Below are 23,858 nucleotides of genomic sequence, written 5' to 3' on the forward strand. Positions count from 1 at the left end.
ACATGTGCCCCCTTGAGGAACTACCAGACAGACAGGTACACTGTTCACATATTTCATTATTTCTCTCCTTGCTGAATTGTCTGCAGAAACAATGATTGGCTGGAACATATGGAAGGGCTACATGTCTGGAATCATCTTGGGACATAGATGAATGTATGTCCTTTTAAGTTCATTGGACAAGGCAGTATCTAATGCTTGCTCATGCGATGCCAACTCTGCCCAAGCAAGCTTCTTTCAGAGGGAAAGTGTGTGCTACTTCAACCATTTAGTAGCTGTGAGGGATGATACATTCTCCCTGGCTGAAGATAAGTTGGGGAAAGTAACCATCCTTTTGGATGTCTGACACACAAATGCAGAAATGCAGCTGGAGCCTTGCCAGGTGCTCAATTTTTATTGGCAGGCCTGATTTCTCAGAAGTAAAACTATAGGTTCATCAAAGATTAAGATGTTGTTGTTTTTTCCCTGTTTAAGGGCCAATTGTTCTCTCCTTCCCAGATATATAATAGACTAGGATGAACTGCTTACTTCCAGGGCATTCCAACAATCCTAGCCCGATTCAAGAAATGGATCTACTGCAAATGGATCTACACCACACTCTCCTCTGCCCATATTTATTTATCGTCTCAGAAGCAAACCGAGAGTACAGTTGTAATGTAAAAACATAAAGTTTAAAAAAACTTGGCTTTATACTAAATGTCCTTTGACTAGTGCCTCTGTTGCTATAAGAAGGTCCTCCATTGTTCATGTGGCAGGGCTCAGACTACACTGTAACAGGTGGTCTGTGGTTTGCTCTTCTCCACACTCACAGGTCGTGAACTCCACTTTGTGGCCCCATTTCTTAAAATTGGCTCTGCATCTTGTCATGCCATAGTGCAATCTGTTCAGTGCCTTCCAAGTTGCCCAGTCTTCTGTGTGTCCAGGAGGGAATCTCTCATTCAGTATCAGCCAAGGCTTGAGGTTTTGGATTTTAGCCTGCCTCTTTTGGACTCTCTCTTGCTGAGCTGTTCCTGTGAGTATCTCTGTAGATCTTAGAAAACTATTTCTTGATTTAAGGCGTTGGCATGCTGGCTGATATCCGAACGGGGGATGGGCCGGAGATGTCACTGCCTTGGCCCTTTCATTGTTGGCTGCTACTTTCTGGCAGATGTCAGGTGGTACAATACCGGCTAAACAGTATAATTTCTCCAGTGGTATGGGGTGTAGACATCCTGTGATAATGTGAGATGTCTCATTAGTAGCCACGTCCTCTGTTTTAACATGGTGTACTGTAATGCTCCAGTGGGATTCCTTCACAGGTAATCCATGGTGCTTGTCTGTTCTTAAGGTGAAAAGCATTTGTGTTTTAGATGGATTAGGAATCAGCTGGTTTTCCCTGTAATAGGCAGTAAGGGCACCTAAAGCTTCAGAGAGCTTATGTTCAACCATTTCAAAGCTCCCTGCTTGGGTGGTGATGGCATGATCGTCAGCATAGATGAAACTCTCTGTCCCTTCTGGCAGTGGCTGATCATTTGTGTAAATGTTAAACATTGATGGAGTAAGCACGCTCCACTGAGGCAGGCCATTCTTCAGTTTCTGCCCATGTCATTAGTTCTCTGCCCATGAAATGGCTGGAGATAGTAAGCTAATGTTGGGCAGTACTGTATCTTTTGCATGGGGCAGAACTATGCTATTAAGGCAATACAATTCCTGTGGATTCTCTGCCATTATCATCTGGAACCTGCATAATATTCCATCAAAGGAACGGGATAAACAAAATAAAACCCTCTTCCAATAATACTTATAGTTTTTTATTATAGAAAACAATGGAATGTAATTAACAAATAGAGAAAATGTCACAACATGAACCAGCAATGTTTTTTGTTGAAATGTTCACTTCAGGTCACATTCACAGGGGTGGGATAGGGATGGGGAAAATAATTCTTTATTCCTTCAGAATGTTTTGTTTCTTGTGGTGTTGGATAAAAGGTTTTGCTGGAATCCTTCCAGGTACTCCCAGCCAAGCCAAATAATTTATATCATTTGAAAAAAGCAACTCTGAATCTCAGGGAAACAGCAAGGCAAGTCCGTGGTTTGGATTAACTACAAACTTGTCAGTTTGGGGAAGCAAATAAAAACAAGTATATCGGTATCAGGGCTTAGCTGAATTCATGTTATACCCATCTGTCCCTGAGCCTAGAGAACAACATGATGGCATTCTGTAAGAAAAGAATAGTACCTGTAATGCAAAGAAAATGGGTGTTAATAAACTGGGTGATCTTGCATATGTTCAACCTTAAAAAGGCAAACCAGAGAATCTGATATGAAGTACATAGGAACTCTGGGGAACTGTGATGAGTTTCTCATGTACAATGGAAGGACCTTCACGGAATGGCAGAACACATATTTTGCATGCAAAGGTTTCAGGTTCAATCCATTACACCTCTCAGTATGCTGAAAAAGACACTCACCTGAAATCCTGAAGAGATTTTTCCAGAGTCACTGTAGGTAGAAGGACTGAGCTACCAATAATCCAACTCAATGTAAACTAGCTTGCTAAAGGTAAAGGTTTTCCCCTGATGTTAAATCTAGTCGTGTCCAACTCTGTAGGTTGGTGCTCATCTCCATTTCTAAGCCAAAGAGCCAGCATTGTAGACACCTCCAAGGTCATATGGCCGGCATGACTGCATGAAGCCGGTGTGGTACCTATTGATCTATTCACATTTGCTTGTTTTCAAACTGCTAAGATTCAAACCACTGACCTTTTAGACCGCAAGTTCATCAATTCAGCAGTTTAACCCACTGCGCCATCGGGGGCTCCACAAACTGGATTGTTACAATACTATAAAATAAATAAACAGAGTTCCAGGCATTACAGCCACATAGAGGAGGCGTCATAAAAGATGTAATCAAGAAATCAGAGAAAGACTAAAAGGTACTAGCTATACATGAACTAAATATGGTCCTCAAGTGAAAGATTTGACCAATATTCATGTCATTCCTCTATACCATAGTAATTTCAATTTCTATGCATGACTGTGAAAACTGGACAGTACAGAAAGCTGGCAGGAAGAGAATAAATTCATTTAAAATGCAATTGTGAAGTCTGCCTTTTCCTCTCCTTTGTTTTAGTTCCTCCTGTTTATAGGTTTTCCCAATAGTGTAGATACCTCACTTTGTATTAGTTTTGGGTGAAGCATAAAATCTCACTACAGGCCAGCTTTAGTTGGTCTATTCCATTCACCTGTATAGAGCTCTGTGACTAGACTCCTTTTTTTCTGCAGTAGAGCTAGAGAGACCTGAGGCCTGGTCATTGTCTAGAACCCTAGGCCCAGGCAATCCAAAATAGGCATCCTTAGCAGTGTTAGCACGAAACACTGCATTCAGCAGTATTTATATACCACCAGTCCCAGAGACAACAGAAGCTTTTGGTCAGCCTAAGTTTTACAAAGAAGATCGAGACATCTTACAAGTACCAGCGTGTAAACCATCGCTTTGCATCAGAGGCAAAATACTTTCAAGAATTCCAGAGAAATTACTGCAACCAGCAAAATCTCCCTTCGTAATGTATTGTTCTAAGCTATCTTTATCCATCTTGTTTTCAGTAAACTCATTTTGGTTATCTTTTCACTTTGCCTAAAGTGCCTCTTTATGTTAAGGGTCTTGATCTTAACAGAAGGTATACAGATAGCCCACGAGTAAAGCCAGACACTACAGTTTTCCCAAAGGCTCGGGTGTGCCATCACAGCAGTGCTGGAGAAGGGTTCTATGATACCACGGACCACTAAAAAGTCAAATGAATGGGTCCTAGAACAAATCAAGCCTGAATTCTCAGCAGATGACTGGAATCATAAAATCGTAGCATTGGGACACACAAGCCGTTGAGTCCAACCCCCTGCTCAATACAGAATTGTCAGTTAAAGCACTTCCATCCCATTGCATCCTAGCCTTTTTAAAAGACAGCCAAAGAACCCCCTCTCTAGGGAACTGGTTCCATTGTTGAACTGTTCTTTATTTTCACAATAAGATATCATTTTGAAGTTAGTCATGTTGCATGTTTTTTTGATTGTATTCCTTTCTAATCTGTTTGATGACAATATGACAGGATACTAGGTCTTACCTTTAAGCTGTGGCTCTAGAGCAGGCATGGGCAAACTTGGGCCCTCCAGGTGTTTTGGACTCCAACTCCCACAATTCCTAACAGCCTCAGGCCCTTTCCTTTCCCCCCTCAGCCGCCTAAGTCCAAAACACCTGGAGGGCCGAAGTTTGTCCATGCCTGCTCTAGTCCATTGAACATGATCAGCACTCCTTCCCGTGATATGTCTTTAACAAAAGGCAGCAGAATTCAACATTCTTCAGGAGTGCTCTGCTAGAAGCCTATAGAGGAAGACAGGAGAAAAAGAAGATTGCATTACAGGTGCCTTAATTCAATGAAGGAAACCTCGGACCTTAATTTCCAAAACCTTAGCAGGGCAATTGATGATCAGCAGACTTGGAGCACTTTCGCTCATAACGGTGCCACAAATAAAATATATTGATGGTAAATAACAACTCCAATGAGGAGGTATTATCTGTAATAGAATAAAAGCAGAGACTGGACAAGTTCCTTTATTAAACTATAATTCCCAGAATTCTCCAACCTATATGAAAATGATGCCTGAGGGAAACTTTTCCAAGTCTAGATATGGCTTGTTTATTGTGAGTATGGTGTTGTCTGTAATGCTCACCAATCATTTTTGTTGGCACCCTTCCTGCTGTTGGCACAAGATTAGAAGAATATAAATATAAGCCGATGTAAATTAATGCATTTTAAATAATATAGAGAGCACATTTTTAGTGCTCATTGCTCCTTCACATTCACTCTCTCTCTCATGCACACACATTCTGTACTATTAACATAAACAAAGGGCATTCTCAGCACACAGTCTATCAGCCAACCAAGGCTACAATAGTGACGCTTGCCCCTTTCTCTGCTGAACCATCCCATTCCCCCACAGCACATTGCACCATCTGTCCTTGCACCTTGTGTGCTGGCAGTCTTTAATCTTAAATAACAGCAAACAACAATGGAACATTCACAAACATTTCACAGCACTTCACTAACTGAGCCAACAGCTATAGAAGACCAAAACCGCAGGCTGCCTTTCCTTTCCATTCCCCTGCCCCTGCTGTTGCGTTTTCCTGGTTTCGTGCGTAAATTAGCAAAATGATTGTTTTTCTATCTGGAGCTCTGAGAATTATTTTTGCATCACAACAGAGCTTTCCAACTTGAGTGACACATTAGTGTGTCACCTGCTGTGTGTAGGTGTGTCATAAGAATGTAATGAGACACTTCTGAGTCTATGTGAAATAAGCAATAAATCATATGTTTTTAAAAATATAAATGACAGGTTTTCATGAGATGTGTTGTGTCTCTATACATTTTTTATTACAGTGTATGCTACTCCCCCCCCGATATTTATCCTCTAGACTGGTTCACTATCTGATGTCCCGTCCCTCGAGGTTTTATTCTGATCCCTTTCTCACCCAGAGTTTTAATTTTTAATCTAGTTTTTAAATGTAGTATTCATGCGGCCCGCTCGTGTTATATTGCTGTTTTGATCTTATGTTGTACTGTTTATTTTATGTAATGTATTATTTAATTGTATTATGTTATGGTTTATTGTATTGTCTTGGGCATGGCCCCATGTAAGCCGCCCCGAGTCCCCGTTGGGGAGATGGTGGCGGGGTATAAATAAAGTTTTTTTATTATTATTATTATTATTATTATTATCATGTGTCCATATCTCTTATAAGGGGTTGGTTAAAATAGTTTGCCAGTAAAACTGGATCACTGTGTTGCAAAATGATGCATATCTAAAAAGTGTGTGACTAAGATGAAATATTTGGAAAGCTCTGCATAACAACCTCCACTATAAGCCATTTTGCTTTAAACTCCAGAAAGCGAAATTGTTCTGCTATATTTCTGCATAACTTATTAATTTTTGCTACTTTTTGTAATTTTAAAAAATTATTAGAACTAAAGAGATGGATGTAAAACTTGAAAATTCTGCTCAAAGCACTTGTAAAATACCTAAAATACCCAAGCATACTTTTTATATACTTGTGCATAGGTCTAGAAATTTTAGCAAAAAAATAGACCCAAAAACCTGATGGATCCATGTAAGTACTATAAAGGTAATGGTTTCCCCTGATGTTAAGATGAGCACCAACCCCCAGAGTCAGACATGACTAGACTTAACGTCAGGGGAAACCTTTACCTTATATATAGTAATAACAGAAAAGAGTACCACGGTCCATATCAGGAAATGTATGCCATTCCACTCATCACATTACATTTGAAATATAATCTTACTTCACCTTGTTACCCCTATTAAAAAGAAATGAGTTACCTGTAACAACATTCCTTGAAACGGATTCATTCCACACTCCAGAAATCTATGCATTCTAAACTTCAAATTAATATTTATAAGGCTGATTGACAGCTTTGACTTCACAAATTGATATGCAGCTATCCAGTTTCAGTATTCTATTGTTCTGAGACAACAACAACAACAAAAACACCACCATTTGCTTTCTTAACTTTAGATGCCTATGTATAAATATTAATTTTATGGATAGTCATTAAACCTGCTATCAAATACGTTTTTTCACATTTTCCTAGTTATGTCTCATAACAAAAAGTATTGCAACTCATAACTCATGTCATGTAATAAAAAGTATTGCAGCTAATGAATTTCTATAAAATATTCCTCAAAGATAGAAAGTGGACAACAAGGGAAGAAAAGGAGCTCAGGATATAAAATAGTAACAGCTTTCCTTTCACCCACAGGGAATGGTTGCGATAAGTGATTAGCAAGTTTTCTTTTCACAGATATTTTTTATAATATGAAATGTAGGCAAATATGCAGCACCACAAATTTAAGTATTATAACAGTGAACAGAAGTGGTACTATAAAATGCTATTTTGAAACTGGAACAATTTTCAATGAACTACAATGCATTACACCGACTCCAGATAACAAAACTTATGAGAAGAGGTTGAAGAAGTTGTGCATGTTCCGCTTGGTGAAGAGAAGATTGAGAGGTGGCATGGTTACAGTCTTTAAATTCCTCAAAGCTTGCCACGAGAAGTGGGGTTCAAACATTTTCTCTGTTGTCCTAGATTTAATGATTTTTATGATACAGGAGGCTAGATTTAAATTGAGCATTAAAGGGATTTAAACAGAGGCTGGATGGCCATCTGTGGGGTTCTATGAATGCAATTTTCCTGCTTCTTGGAAGGGGGTTGGACTGGATGGCCCACGAGGTCTCTTTCAACTCTATGATTTTATGATTCTAATAAACTTCTTGACAGTGAGAGCAGTTTGGCAATGGAGTCACTTTCCTAGAGAGCTGGTGAAGTCTCCTTTTCTGGACATCTTCAAAAGAAGGCAGGATATAGCTACCTGCTGGGGATACTTCAGGTGGAGATCCTGCATTGAGAAGGGAGTGAGACATAATGGCCTATGGGACCTCTTTCAACTCTATGATTCTGTGTTGTTTTTCCAATAAGTTGTATTGAGTGAATTGAATCAGAAGTACCCTATATACTCCTGTATATGTCTAGAAATTACATTTTAAAAAATCAACCCCAAAAACCTAGGTCCACCTATTCAGGATCAATATGGGTACTGTATCTTAACTCCTATATATATAAAAAGGAACCATCCCTATCACTGAGTTGAGGGGTGAAATTTAGTCCATCTGGCACTAATCACTTCTACTGTTTTCCACCTTGGTGCCACTTCTGAACGTTTTGAATGGGTGAGGAAATGGCTCTGGAGGACATGGGCAGCTCCCCCCCCCCCCCCCCCGAGATGACATTGATGCTTTCTCCTCTCTAAGGAATGGCCCTTGACATATCCATGAGTCATATCAAAATCCACATTGTTGGCTACAAAATCTTCCCTTGGCTTATACATGAGGTCTGTTTATCGATGTGTACAGTAACTTAATTAATGCAGCAAACTACTAATGTAAAAAAGCAGAAATATTCTACTTCAGTGTTTAAAGAAACAAGGCTTTCCTTTTGCAGACAAAACAGACGGAGAATTGGAAAAACCTGACAAAACACAAGCATAAATAAAATTACACTTTTTTTATTGAGATGCCTTCTATTTATAAGTTTTTGAATTACACACCACACTCTGATGAATTGAAAATTTGAATATGCGTTTACCATCAAAGAGTGTTAAAAAAGAAAATATCAATCAGTCCCAAGGTTTGAAAGATTAAAGAGGGAAAAAAGTTCAGTTAAACACTCTTGGAATAATTTGTGCTGCTGCTTCACAAGCCCATGAATTATGAATGATCAAACAAGGTGACAACAGCAACCTGCTATTTTGCTCAACGAGGGAAAGAGAGCTGAAAGGTAGAAGCATCATTGCCAATTTGAACAGATAAGTAGCAAAAACTTTCAGTCACTGATATTTCCTAAAGACATATCTGTCATTAGCCTTTCCATAGTCTCAAAGAAGACATACTTACAGCAATGAGGAGAAAGCACTGACATTGCCATTAACTTTTGGCATTAAAAGTGAAGCTTTCTACAAGGAAATATTTTAAGATGGATATATATATATACAAATTGGCAGTTTTGGTAAGCTATGGTTCTTGCATGGTATTCCCATAGATTTTGAGCTTTTTTATTCAAAATTATTTGGACCAGAAATGCTCTGGATTTCTTTTTTTATTTTTGAATACCTTTCATTTGCATATATGTATATAATGCAATATCTCAGAGATGGGACCTAATTCTAAAGACAAAATTCAGCCTGGAGGTGATTTTATACCATATTTTAAATAATTTTGGCCATAAAACAAAATTTGCATACATTCAACCACCAGAAAGCAAAGGTGTCATGATCTCAGCCATCCATGTGGACAATTTTGGCTTTTGAAGTATTTCAGATTTTGGAATTTTGGATAAGAGATGCTCATACTATATTCTCTCTATATAGCTCTCTGGAGCCCCCGGTGGTGCAGTGTGTTAAAGTGCTGAACTGCTGAACTTGCAGACTGAAAGGTTCAAATCCGGGGAGCAGAGTGAGAGCCCGCTGTTAGCTCCAGCTTCTGCCAACCTAGCAGTTTGAAAACATGCAAATGTGAGTAGATCAATAGGTACCGCTCCGGCGGGAAGGTAACGGTGCTCCATGCAGTCATGCCAGCCACATGACCTTGGAGGTATCTACGGACAACACCTGCTCTTCAGCTTAGAAATGGAGATGAGCACCAACCCCCAGAGTCAGACATGACTGGACTTAACATCAGGGGAAACCTTTACCTTTTACTATAGCTCTCTAGTTAGGGATGAAGGAGTTAGTCTAGTGTTCCAGTGAGAAATTTGTTAACTCCTATAAATTGTCTCAACAAGGCAACTTTTTTGCTGGTGCTGGAGCTCTTCGTTTGTGTATTGATTTGTTCTTAACTAACGGCCCAGGGCAGCATTTACTTTGGAAAGGAACTTTATCACTGAAGTGAATGAGTAAGTGATTGAATGTATAAAACAAACGCCTGGGCTTCAGTCGTTGCCAATAATGGAAAATGCTGAGATTTCACTGTGGAGGAGCATCACGCTCCCTTGACATGCTCAATGGGGGAACTAAAATATTTCTTCTTTCTTTTGTTGCTATGTCCCTATAGCAACAAGCACCAGTGGACAGAGCTGGCCTGCAGTTCTGAACAAAAAACTGAAGCTCCAATAAGATGCTAGCTTTGGCTCTCCAGTTTTATGGCCTCTCATCTCACGCTTCGCCTCTTTGAAAATGAAATTTATGAGCAGAGCTGTGAACTTTACCACATCACTAATTTTATGGTTGCCCTTGTCCAACTGCTTCCTGCTGTTCATTAGCAGCACATGGAAAGGAGGAGGACGGTGGGGAAAACTTGTGGCACCTGTGCATAAGGGTTAGCAGGTCCAAAGGTGGTGGAGGAGGAATAGTAACAGTATGATACCGGAGAAAGCAGCAATTCACAAGAGAAAAGGGTGCCTCCTGCCTCTCACATATCTGTGGAAAGTACCAAAGAAAACTACGACAACATTTATCATTGATTCCAGTTATTTGTATTTTCCCTTTCAGGATACAAAGCCTTCTAAGGCAGCTTAGGTGGAACTTAAAAATATAGAAATAAACTTACAGAACAGTAATACTGAACTATAACTGTTAACAATGAGAAACAGATGGTAAAAGGAAAGAACAGAAAAAGCCAGAAAAAGCTCTGCAGTGGTTTTGCCAGATCTTGGAGATATGAATTTTAATGAATCAATTAACCAATTAATTAACTGGATGTTGTGGATGGAGATTCTGGGAGTTAGCATCCAAAAAGTAGTTTTTTTCCAAATATTTTCTGCTTCCCTCTCTGTTCCAAGAATTTAACTGAGAGATCAATTGCTGTTAATGGCATTGTAGGAATAGAGTGATGGATGGGCAGACCAAATTATGCAGGTGCCTAAATTATTTTTTTGCTAGTCTCCTAAGCCCAAGTTCTATAGGGCTAAGTGGATAAAATGTAGGGTTAAGTATGTGGTTAGGCACACTGGTCTTGCTCTCAACTTTTCATACATGCAAAGCCAAATTCCTTCATTTGCTCAACTTACTGATGATGCTGTGAAGTTTGAATAAGGTTGCAAAGAGATCTTGTAGCACTTTCAGGTATATCTACACTGTAGAATAAATGTAAATTGACACCACTTTGGACCTCTCCATAAGGGCCCTGGGGCTGTGCCGTTTTGCTGGGGAAATGGCAGATGCACCGGGCACCTTGAACAGATCTTTGCAAGATGAGTACACACAGGGCAGTGGTAAGTGTAAAATGTGGAGGCAGATTTGGAGATATGAAGACAGCCACAGGTGCCATTCTGAGCTCAGAATAGGCAGAATAGTAATGGAAAATAATAATAATAATACAGTTGTGAAAAAGAAAAAGGTTTGGATCATTGATGTTGCCATCCCAGGTGACAGTTGCATTGACGAAAAACAACAGGAAAAACTCAGCTGCTATCAGGACCTCAAGATTGAACTTCAAAGACTCTGGCAGAAACCAGTGCAGGTGGTCCCAGTGGTGATGGGCACACTGGGTGCCATGCCAAAAGATCTTAGCCGGCATTCGGAAACAATAGACATTGACAAAATTATGATCTGCCAACTGCAAAAGGCCACCCTGCTGGGATCTGAACGCATCATCCGAAAATACATCACACAGTCCTAGACACTTGGGAAGTGTTCGACTTGTGATTTTGTGATATGAAATCCAGCATATAGTTCTTGTTTGCTGTGTCATATAATATAATATAATATAATATAATATAATATAATATAATATAATATAATATAATATAATAATACTTAGTCACCTCTCTCTATGAATAAAATGAATAAAATAGCAAGTGCAATATTTAATCATGTAAATATAGAAATTTTAGTCAAAAAATCAACCAAAAACCTGGGTTGACTTATCTATGGGTCAATGTAAGTATTGTACCTTAACTCTTATCTACTTCTCTGAGTAGAATGGCAAAAGATGACAGCTTAGCCCAACCTGGGAGAATTTAAAAGAAGCATTAACCCTTCTACTGTCTCTGCTGTAGTACCATTTCTGGCCTTTTTGAATGCCTGGGTGCGAAAATGAGGTGGCAGCTAGGACCCTGAGGCAGTGCTGAAGCTTTTCCATCTCTACAGAATGACCATTGACTTATCCACAGATCATATCAAAATCCATAATTTTGGCCTTCAAACTTGTCCTCAGCTTATACATGTGGCCGATTTATACATAGATATATAGGATAAGTAGATAATATCTGCATTCGGCCCATTCAGTTATGTGACTGTGTAGGTTTGAGTTCTTCCTCCCCACCACATTCTCTAAATCAGATCCTCTAACACATCTAGCTGGCTGCTGTGCAAGATTGGCCCTACCATTAGGAACAGCAGGTTACTGCCTCAGGCAGCATCCTGCAGGGAGAGAATCCTAGCTATGCAGCTGTTTCTGAGGCATTCCCCTCAATTGCAAGACAAACTTTGGGCACTACACAATCTGGGCCTCTGTCCCATATCATCCAATTGACCTGATTTGGCAGAGATAATACTAATAAATATTCTATCATTCCACTTTTTCAGCTGTCTTCAAAACATCCCCCTTTCTCTTCTTTTCTCAGTCCCTACACTTTGTCCTAGCTTACTTCAATAGCTGCAAAGTGAGTTTAAACTACAAAGTAGTTTGCACTCAACTCAGCTATAGGGTGACGATAGAAGAGGGCAGAATCTTTCCCTTCCCTGTAGATTCAGGCAAAAGCAAAGTATTGCTGTCTGTCTGAGCTTGTCTGCTGTTCCTCATTAATAACACTGGCCAAAACACTTTTTGCTGCCTCAAATGTAAGACCTATTTCTGGGTATATTTGACTTGGTGATTCAAAAAAATGGCACCAGTTTCCCCTCTATCAGCTCTAGTTTTTGAGCTATGGAATATAAGCCCTATATCACTCTTCACTCTGTTTGCCCATAAAAACATCATGACAATCATATCTGAGAAACCAGAACTGGTGTGGTCTATCCAATGCAATTTTCTGAATCAGCATCCCAAATAACCCCAGGAACAGACCTAAAACTCAAGACACCAAGACATTTCATTTTTAGTTGGATTGTGTAATTAGCAATAATATCCATGTATAAATATGTGAGGAGAAGTCATAGGAAGGAGGGAGCAGGCTTGTTTTCTGCTGCCCTGGAGACTAGGATGCAAAACAATTGCTTCAAACAACAGGAAAGGAGATTCCACCTGAACATTAGGAAGATCTTCCTAACTGTTCAGCAGTGGAACTCTCTGTCCCGGAGGCTTTTAAACAGAGGTTGGATGGTCATCTGTCGGGGATGTTTTGAATGTGATTTTCCTGCTTCTTGGCAGGAGGTTGGACTGGATGACCCATGAGTTCTCTTCCAGCTGTATGATTCTATGATCCTTTCGAGTCCCCTTTGGGAGCGATAAAGTGGGGATAATTAATAATAATAATAATAATAATAATAATAATAATAATAATAATAATAATATTTTGATCACACTCTAATGTCGCTTGGCAATATGTGTCTGACTTTTCATCTGTGAAATGTTGGAGGGCACGCTATTCCTAAATTTGATTGCTGCCTTTGGCTATGGTGAAACACTTACCCATTGCCCATGAAGATACAAGGTTCAATGGCCAATCCAATTGGTATCTATTCACGGAACAGAGATGGGGTGCCAACTTGTTCCTTTGTCTGGAGCTGGTACTGTGAGAAACATATGTCTGGACTAGACGAGTCTGATCTAGCAAAGGTTTTTCTTATGTTCTTATGGCGGCTCTGCAGACTGTGGTGGAGATCCTTCTCAACTATGGCAGAACATAGTATAGGAATGCAGGAGACCCTTACGTGGTGGGGACGGGCAGGCAAAGGACCTGGAGAGTGACAAATCTGGAGGGAGCTTTGCATTCAACAGTGAACCTTTAGACCATTCTGCTGCCATTGCGCACAGGGAAGAAAATGTTAGACAAAGAGATGCTGGATATCTCCTTCTACCATGGTGTAAAAAGGAGTTACTCTTCATTATGCAAGTGTAAATATAACCAAGACCTTTCCAGCCATATATTTTTCCTAGGAGGAGTCAGGATTAACTGTTCTACATTTAGAGGTTAAGTACCTCCATTGTTCGCTATTCTACATCTAGAGGGAAATATGTATCCTATTCATTTTAACTGTTAAGGTTTCACTGCCTTTATGGAAATAATAATAATAATAATAATAATAATAATAATAATAATAATAATAATATTTTGTCGAAGGCTTTCATGGTCGGTATCAATGGGTTGCTGTGAATTTTCCAGGCTGTATGGCCATGTTCCAGAAGCATTCTTTCCTGACGTTTCACCCAATCAGGGCCAGCTAACACCTCCCAACAAAGGATTCCCCCAGGCAGGAAGCAGCCAGGCTTTGAAGCTGCAAGGCTATTCAATGTTACTCAAGGCCAACTGAACATTCACACTTGCCTCAAACAGACAAGAGTTCTTTCTCTCACCTTGGACATTCCGCAGGTATATAAAACTCACTTGCCTACAACCTCTGCCATAGATGTGGGTGAAACATCAGGAGAGAATGCTTCTGGAACATGGCCATACAGCCCAGAAAACTCACACCAACTCAATAATAATAATGATAATAATAATGATAATAATGATGATAACAATAATGATACATTTTATTTGTTACCAGGCTCTCCTAACGGCTTGAGCAAGGTACAACAAAATCGAAACATATGAACATAAAATGCATACAAATAAAATACATAGATTGCAGGAAAATGTCTCAGAAGTCATTGAAAAGGTGTGTGAGGGATTGGTATAAATCTGGAGAAAATAGCAAAAAAATGTGGGATAGGAGATGTCAAATTTGAACTGCTTCAGTGACGTGGAATAAGGGGTGTTCCTGTGGGTGGTCTCCCACCAAACATTGACAGTTCTCTCCAAAAATCCTGCTTCATAGGCCTGGCATAGTAATTTTTTTAACTGATTTAATCATTCGAAATAATGAAATGTCAAAATATATTTTTTTCCTGTCTGTACTGCTATCTTTTTAAGTTTTGGACTTCCACAATGGAGAGTACTGAGATTGGGAGGAAAGCCCAGTATCCCCAAATTGGTGTCTCTTTAAGGTCAGTGCCTGGGATCTACTTCAGAGCACCAAGATTGAAGGGCAAAGCCCAGTACACCTATTTCTCCCCAAAGGTTTTTTTTTTAATGGAGTGGGAGGGAAATGCACTTACTTGTGTGATAAATCTGAAAACTGATTATTTGGGGAGAAAAGGCAAGAAATAACATGCGATAAGGAATGACAAATGGAACTATGTACTTTGTAACGCCACAGCACAAAATGCTACGGTAATATAATGCCTCCCCCCCCCCCCCCAACATGGTATGTCCTAGATTGGCATCTTACATTGCAATATACATTTCATTATTCCTCCTAAAATGTTTATAAAATAGAACTAATCATATCAAATCTCCCTTCAGAGAAGGCCTGCAATACTTTAAAAACAGCAGGGTCATCTTTTATCCATCCTTAGACAACATAACTACAATTTCCCTGTTTTGCTGTGCAAGTCAATATCAAATTTTGCTATTCAAATGGGGATTTTACAGCAGGGAAAAGACAGTGGACAGTTATCAACATGCCATCTGAGTTCTGCACAACGGTGAAAGATGGAAAATTGATCTGAGAAAACATCACAAACCACTGAGCTCAGGGAAATATAGCCAAAATGAAATTGAATTGGCTCTACATTGTGAACTTTGCAAATTAATCTCCACTTTAAACTAATTCAATGACATTTGTTGTCTTGCCTGTATACTCTCCTTCACAGAAATGATTTAAAAATGAAAAGATAAGCACATCTCGGTGAATCCAGATGTTGGTGCAGCACATGGCTAAGCAACTGCTTTATGGAAGGAGGCCACTGTTGAGGTTGGCCAAATACTTGAGGGCCACTATTTTGTTTGTGCGGGTTAAACTTTTTCAACTAAAAATGCACAAAATATTAATTTTATGTAAAATGATTTAAATGATTTAATAATTTAAATATTTTTCCTTCAGTATAATGAAATCTAAAGAACATCCCCATATTATCAAATAAAATTGCCGCACTCATAACTGGCATGTTATTTTATTCATTTATATCCCATCTTTCTTCCAGTAATGGGACTCAATGCCAGTTAAAATATATTTTTAAATACTCCAGATTAAAAACTATACACAGACTTCAATAAAATTTAAATATAAACATTATGTAAAAACATTTAAAACATTTTAAAGATAAAAACATGAAAAGTTATTTAAAGATTTTGCAAACCCTACAACAACACAGCATTAAAACCCATCTCAGACAGATTCTAAAAGTCTGAATGCACAAGCTGTTTTAAGCAGCCCCTTGAAAGAAAGCAAGGACAGCACTACCTTAGGCTGCATCTGCACTGTAGAATGAATGCAGTTTGACACCACTTTAACTGCCTTGGCTCAATGCTATAGAATCCTGGGACCTGTAGTTTGGTGAGGCACCAGCACTCTTTAGCAAAGAAGGTTAAAGACCTCATAAAACTACAACTCCAAGGATTTTTACCTCTAGGAACTCTATAGTATGGGATCAGAAGTTGGGCAATTTAACAACTTTTGGTCATATCCATAGTTTCAGCCTCAAGTAACTATGTAAGGTAAAAGTTTCCCCTTGACGTTAAATCTAGTCATGTATGACTCTGGGGGTTGGTCCTTACCTCCATTTCTAAGCTGAAGAGTCGGCATTGTCCATAGACACCTCCAAGGTCATATGGCTGGCATGACTGCATGGAGTGCTGTTACCTTCCCGCCGGAGCAGTGCCTATTGATCTACTCACATTTGCATGCTTTCGAACTGCTAGGTTGGCAGAAGCTGGGGCTAACAGTGGGAGCTTACCCAGCTCCCTGGATTTGAACCGCCAGTCAGCAAGTTCAGCAGCTCAGCGGTTTAACCCGTTGCACCACCGGGGCTTCCAACCAAGTAACTATGGTCCAGTTGGAAATATATTTCTTGGTGTCTTACTGCATTGCTATAAATATCATATTCAATGTGTACCTAATTGTCATTATGATATTCTTGAATTTATATTCAATATGTACCTAATTGCCATCATTATAGACAATATCTTTCTTCACTTATTTTAATGCCTTTAGTAGTTTACTGCTAAAAAAATTTCATCCAACTATTATAAAATAGTTTCTGGTTACTAGGAGGGGTGAAAATTATACAAAAAACAACTCAAGGGCTTAATAATGTTTTTGCTTTACAAAAGAAAAAGATCTAAGATTTATTTTTGCAATATGCTGTGTACTAGCATCATATAACTTATTGTTATTTTACTTCTGTTCTTAAGACACATGCTAAACATAACCTCTGGATAAGAAAAGACTGCAACATTTTGAAATAACAACTTTGATCTCATATTTTCATTTATCCTCATGTATTTCATCTTTCAGAATAAAAAAAATGTTTGGTCTTGCTTCACATCATTTAAATGCAACGGTTCTCAAACTTTTAGTACAGTTATTCAGATGTAAGTTGCATCAGCAACAATGAAAACTCTGAGTGAGGGTTGGGCAACTGTGGCCAGCCAGTGTAGTAACTGGAGAAGGATTATGGGAGTTGTAGTTGCGGTTCATCCTCGGGAGAGTCATAATTATTCACCAGTATATGGACTCAGTGAGGAACCATATTGCAAACCAAGCAGAGCCAGTCCTGGTTAGTACTTGGAAATGAGAGTGCCAATGCGGGATGCATTTCAGAGGAAGGAACTGGCAAAAACTACCTCTTAGAGTCCCTCCCCTCCCTGTTTAAAAACACTTCTAAAATGGGGTTGCTGTTAGTTTTTCGGGCTGTATGGACATGTTTGAGTAGCATTCTCTCCTGACGTTTCGCCTGCATCTGCAGCTGGTATCTTCAGACGTTCCTGAAGATGCCAGCCACAGATGCAGGCAAAATGTCAGGAGAGAATACTACTGAAACATGGCCATACAGCCCGAAAAACTCACAGCAACCCAGTGATTCTGGCCATGAAAGCCTTCAACAACACATTGAACAATTCTAAAACTTTTAAGAGATTAAGTGCAATGGGGCCCATCAAAGGACACAAAGAGACTTCTGCCTGTTGCTTGTGATACTTCATCAGGGAACTGTATTCAAAATGTCTAGAAACAGGGAGGGCATGAGATGGAGAAAAATCGTCTTCTGAACTCAGGAATCACTCGGAAATGGGAGGATGCAGGAGAAAACACATGGGATGGGATCTGTCAGATGTGCCTGCATTGAATAGTTTTGGTGATGTGAGGGAATAGGCGTTCCTATGGGCAGTGTCCTACCAAGCATTGCTGCCCCAGTAATCTCCCAAAATCCAACTGCATGATCCTTGCACAGTATTTTTATTTATTTAATGTATTCAGAAGAAATTGTGCAACTTCTACTTTGCTTTTACTTGATTCTTATCTTTCAAAATTGTGCTTTTGCTGCCTTTTAATTCCCCCCTTTTTAAAACCAGATGTAGTGATCAATAAAAAGCTCTGAAACAATAAGTACTATTATTCTGCCTTACATTTTGAAGAATCACAAGTGTCCATATTACTTTGTTTCTGAAAGTGATGATTTCAATAGTGATCATTACACTTCAGGGATCCAAATCTCGGTAACGTGCAAGATTTTGAACTTTTACAATTTAGAACTATTTCCATGTGTTTTTTTAAGGGGTGGGCGGGAACGGCACTCACTCGTGTGACAAATCTGAAAATGGATAATTTTTTGAGAAAGGGCAAGAAATAACATCAGGTGATGGGTTCTGAGGAATGATACGATTTGCTTTAAAACGCAGTGGGGTGAAACACCACAGTAAAATGACATGCCCCACCCAGGGGATGAGGTCCTAACTTTCCATTTCTAAGAAAATGACAATTGGGAGTTTCCACCGCCTCCACAGTCACCTTTGGAGAGATGCTTTATTTGAATGATAAATTCTATGTTATTCTCTCGCGCTGTGAACCTATGAACCAAAGATTTCATATAAAACCTGTAATTTTTTCTTTTGGGGGAAACAATATGCAATGTGTTGTTGAAGGCAACTGGGTTGCTGTGAGTTTTCCAGGCTGTATGGCCTTGATCCAGAAGCATTCCCTCCTGATGTTTCGCCCACATCTATGGCAGGCATCCTCAGAGGTTGTGAGATATACCTCAAAAAATAGTTACATCATACCACTACCCAGCCAATCTTTAAGCATGAATTTTAAATGTGTGTCCTTTGTTTAATCTGTTTTGTGTATTTTAATGTGTATTTTATAGAAATATGTTTTAATATATAGCTTTTATAGAAATAGAAATACATTTTAATATGTGTATTTGTAGTATTTTTACAATGTTTATGTGTTTTAATTATTCTGCAACCCGCCTTGAGCCACGAGGAGAGGCAGGTGAGAAATAAAATAATAATCCCTTCCGGTAGTGGCAAGATGGCGGATGCAGCAGAACGCTGAAGCTCCGGAGAAGTTCAGCGCTCTGACCTCTCTACCCACTCTATAGAGCTGTGTCTCTACCCCCAAATTGCTGGGCATAAGCAGAGGGGGGCAAAGCCGAAAACCCTGGCATCTGGAAACGGTGCTGGCAGGGAAAAGGCGGGCAGAGTGAGGAGAAGGTACCTTTTCACCTGATAGGTGCAGAACGCCGCCACTATTTTAAATGTAAGAACGTTGGGAAGGAACTGTAAACAAAAAGAAAAAAGTGAAGCTGCTCTGTAACAGAGAAGGCATCCGACTGGGAAAGTTTGACTAAGGGTAGCCTCAGAGTGGAATAAAGACAGTTGCAGGACTGGAGAAATTACAAGGAGAAGGCTGGTCAAGGCTGCTGGAGAGGAGAGGAAAGGAGTCCGGAGAAACTCCCAAGGGGCTGGAGCTGTGAAAGTTGTGAAACGAGAGAGACAACAGAAAGCCATGAAAGCCTCTGACAATACTTTAATTCTGCTTTTCCTGCATGGCAGACAGTTGGACTAGGTGTTCCATGTGGAGAGAGACAACAGAAAGGAAACAGGAGGGCTGCTTCTCAGCACCTACTTGAAATTGAAACAGACTCCATTTAAGTATATAAGTCTACTGCTGTTAAGCATAACAGGAGGAAACAGGAGGAAAGTCTCATCAAAGGAAAGGCACAGTGGGAACGACAGCGGAGAAGAGAATAACATACTGTGGGGAGATTGGATTACCTGGAGACATCAAGAAGAAGAAACGCGGCACAGTTCCCTACAGTTTTCTCCCCACGGCAAGGAGGAAAAGAGAAAGAGAAAGAAAGAAAGGCAAGAAGGCGAAGGAGGACGGCGGGAGGCGCGCGCCCGTGTGGGCGTGCGTGCGGGCGCGCGGGCGCGCGTGGGCGCGCGGGCGCGTGTGCCGCATGCACCGCATGTGCGTGTGTGCGCACGTTGGTGTGCATTGCAGGCGCGCGCAGAAATAGAGACCAACAGTGACCAACAGTGAGCAGTACGTTCATCTGAAGTGGATTGTGAGTAACGTAGTTCAGCTGATGAACAGCAAAGGACACAAGACTGCACACCCAATGGGGGGGGAAAATAATGGAGAGCTGAAAGGCAGGTAGTGCATTAACTGCAAGTGAGAATTTGTACACAGGTACATTCTGTACAGCATATATCAGATTGTTTGTATGCAAGGAGATGTATGTAATGAGATGGTTTGTAACTAATGAATGTTCAACTTCTTAAAATGCCTAAGGTCATAACAGTGGCAAAGGATTGGGAAAAAGGAGGGTAACAACCCCATGCTCAGATTTTGTTTATCAAAGTTTATATATTTCAATTCGAAAAGGGGGTGTATCTGAAGCGTAGAGATGAGTGTTGTAAAGAATAAAATGGAGAAAGAGAAAGAAAAGGAAAAAAGGGGGGTTGGGAGAAAAGACTCACTTACAGAGGACTATAGTCTAAAAGACGTAATGTTTGAAATTTTAAAATTACAAACAGAGGTAATTAAATTACAGGAAAAACAAGATATACAATTCAATAGGGTAAAAGAAGAGATGACGATTATGAGGAAAGAATTGAAGGAAGAGATACAAACATTGGTAAAGGAAGAAATTAACAAAATGAGAGAGGAAATGGAAACAATAAAACAAGAGGGATCAGTGAGAGCTGAGGAAAACAGGGTGATTCACAATAATCAAAAAGAATTGAGGAAAGATATGAAAATGATTGACAAAGAGATAAAAGCAATTAAAAACCAACAAGAAATTATGGAAATAAAAGAAAAAGAATTGCAGTTAAGATTGCGGAATGTTAAGGAAATGGAAAACGAAAATATCAGAGATACATGCACTGAAATAATTGCCGAAATAATAAAAAAAACAAAAGAAGAGACAGACTGTGAGATAGAGAGAGTGTATAGGGTACACTCCAAACATTCAAAAAAATACAGCACACCGAGAGATATTGTGGTCCTTTTCAGTAAGAAGAGGACAAGGGACGAAATCCTGATACATAACTCTAAAGTACCAACATTGTATAAGGGAGAAAAGATAGCAATTCTAAAGGAGTTCCCAATCTCGGTTTTGGAAAAAAGGCGGAAATATTATTTTTTAACTGACGAGCTGAGAAAAAGGAATATAAGATTCAGATGGGACAGAATAGAGGGACTGATGCTAACGTGGGAAGGGTACAGGAAATGGATTACAAATGAACATAGCGCAAAATCTTTTTACGAGAAATATCTGGAAAATGACAACAAGGAAGATAGGAAAGAGGATAGGAAAGAAGATAATCAAACTCAAGGGAAGAGTGAGGAAGGACACCGAAGTGAATGGTTTCTGGGTGATAAGGAGGAGATGGGGAGACTTAAGAAAAGACTCAGAGAAAAGTCCCCGGAAGACATCACAAATTTGAACAAGGAAGTAAAGGAGGGAGAAGAAATTAACAAAGATGATGATGACTCAAAGGCTTAAAATATACTCTAACAATGTAAACGGTCTTAATTCACCGAATAAAAGAAAAAAATTTTGGCACCACATAAAAAGAGCAAAATATGATATAATTTGTTTACAAGAAACACACATAACACACAAACACGTGGCATACTTAACACAAAACAGTTTAGGTAAAACCTACTTTGCGTCGGGCCGGGAAAAAAAAGAGGGGTCGTGACATATATAAACAATAAGATCTTATCGAATATGGCGTTTAAAGACCAGGAAGGGAGAATACTAGGCATAATGACAAAAATAGGAGGCAGAAGAATATTAGTATGTAATATATATGCACCAAATGGTTGCAAGACGGAATTTGCAAGTAAATTACAGCAAAAGATCTTAGAGCAAGAGTATGAGGACTTAATATTGTTGGGGGATTTCAACGGGGTTTTAGACACTGAAATAGACAAATCGAACAAAAAGGGAACATCTAAAAAGGCGGGGAACGGAAAGCTGCCATTAAGATTTATACAAATGAAAGAAGTATTGGGATTACAGGACATCTGGAGACATAGAAACGGAAGGGAGAGGAACTACACATTTCTCTCACACAGACATTCGACCTGGTCTCGGATCGATATGATCTGGGGGACAAAACATATAACATCTCAAGTAACGACAATTAAAATTCTACCAAGGCTTCACTCTGATCACGCACCCATGGAGGTTTTAATAGAAGACAAAAAGAGTATAAACAGAGAATATAAATGGAGGCTAAACGATATGTTGTTAAAAGATTCCTCAGAACAAATAAGATACAGGGATTTACTGATTGAATACTTTCAACTAAACAGGGAGGAAGACACTGATATAGCTACTATCTGGGATGCTAGCAAAGCGTATATTAGAGGACAGTTCATCCAACAAAATATAAGGAAAAATAGAGAGAAAAGAGCAAAGCAGAAGGAATTAGAGGAAGTAGCTGATAGCTTTGAAGAAAAATTAAAGAATAACCCAAGAGATAAAGAAACAAGGTTCAAATTGGACGCCCTGAAAAGACAAGTAGAGGAACAACAACTGGAAGAGATTGGAAAGAAAATGGCATATGTAAGACAACAAAATTTCGAGAATGCAAATAAAATAGGAAAGTGGTTGGCGTGGAAACTGAATAAAAGAAAACAGTTACAATATATTGACAAAATTCAAGAGAATAACAACACATATTTTGATAGAAAAGAAATAGAAAACCAATTTGTCAGATATTATAGGACTCTATATTCAGAAGATAACATTCCTAAGGAAAAGGTAACACAATATTTAGGAGAACAGGATATAAAAAAAATAACAGAAAACCAGCGAGAAAGATTAAATAAAAAAATAGACATAGAAGAAATAGAGAAAGCAATAAAAAGACTACCCAACAATAAAACGCCAGAACCGGATGGGTTAACAACTAAATATTACAAAATATTTCAGGACATCTTAAGCACATCTCTACAAAAAGTAATGAACAAAATTCTTGAGGGCGCAAGGATGCCACAAACATGGGAGAACGCTAATATAGTGGTAATACCAAAAAAAACACAGACAATTCTAAAGTAGTAAATTATAGACCAATCTCATTGTTAAATGTAGACTATAAAATATTCACTAGCATCCTTGCAGAAAGGTTAAAAAATGTACTGGCCGAAATAATACACGAAGACCAATGCGGATTTTTACCTGGAAGACAACAAAAAGAAAATATAAGACTCATATTGAACGCAATTGAATTCTACGAAAAAAACGGGCAAAAGGAAGTTGCCTTCTTATTTTTAGACGCTGAAAAGGCATTTGACAGCGTAAACTGGTTCTGTATGTTGGAGACCCTCTCAGAAATGGACATAGGATATTATTTCCAAAATGCAATAAGAAATATTTACTTACATCAAAGAGCTAGAATAATAATAAATGGGCAACTGTCGGATACAATAGAAATAAAGAAAGGGACAAGACAGGGATGTCTCCTATCACCTTTACTATTTATTTTAACATCAGAAATTCTACTGGACGCAATAAGGAAAAATAAAGAGCTGAAAGGGCTGAGAACTAAAAATAACATCTACAAGATACGCGCATACGCAGACGATATCGTGTGCATTATAGAAGAGCCAACAGAGCAAATCAAATTGTGGTTGGAGGCAATCGAAAAGTTCGGGGAAATAGCTGGAATAAAGATAAATAGAGGCAAAACCAAAATTCTGACAAAGAATATCTCACAGTCACGGAAAGAGGAGTTACAATACAAAACAGGGATAGAGGTAGTTAAAAAAGTTAAATACCTAGGAGTCGAACTGACAGCAAGTAAT

At 39.1% G+C, this 23,858-nt stretch overlaps 1 long non-coding RNA gene across 1 annotated transcript; it reads right to left on the reverse strand.

Annotated features, from left to right (window-relative positions):
- Positions 1–597: 597 nt before the first annotated feature.
- On the reverse strand, positions 598–19,946 carry LOC134295514 (uncharacterized). The gene is made up of 2 exons (XR_010002114.1): positions 19,808–19,946; positions 598–4,353 (listed from the first exon to the last, which is right to left on the reverse strand). It is a non-coding gene; the product is annotated as an uncharacterized LOC134295514 (long non-coding RNA).
- Between the last annotated feature and the right edge of the window lie 3,912 nt (positions 19,947–23,858).

This window comes from Anolis carolinensis, chromosome 1 (genome assembly GCF_035594765.1).
Source record: "Anolis carolinensis isolate JA03-04 chromosome 1, rAnoCar3.1.pri, whole genome shotgun sequence".
NCBI lineage: Eukaryota > Metazoa > Chordata > Lepidosauria > Squamata > Dactyloidae > Anolis > Anolis carolinensis.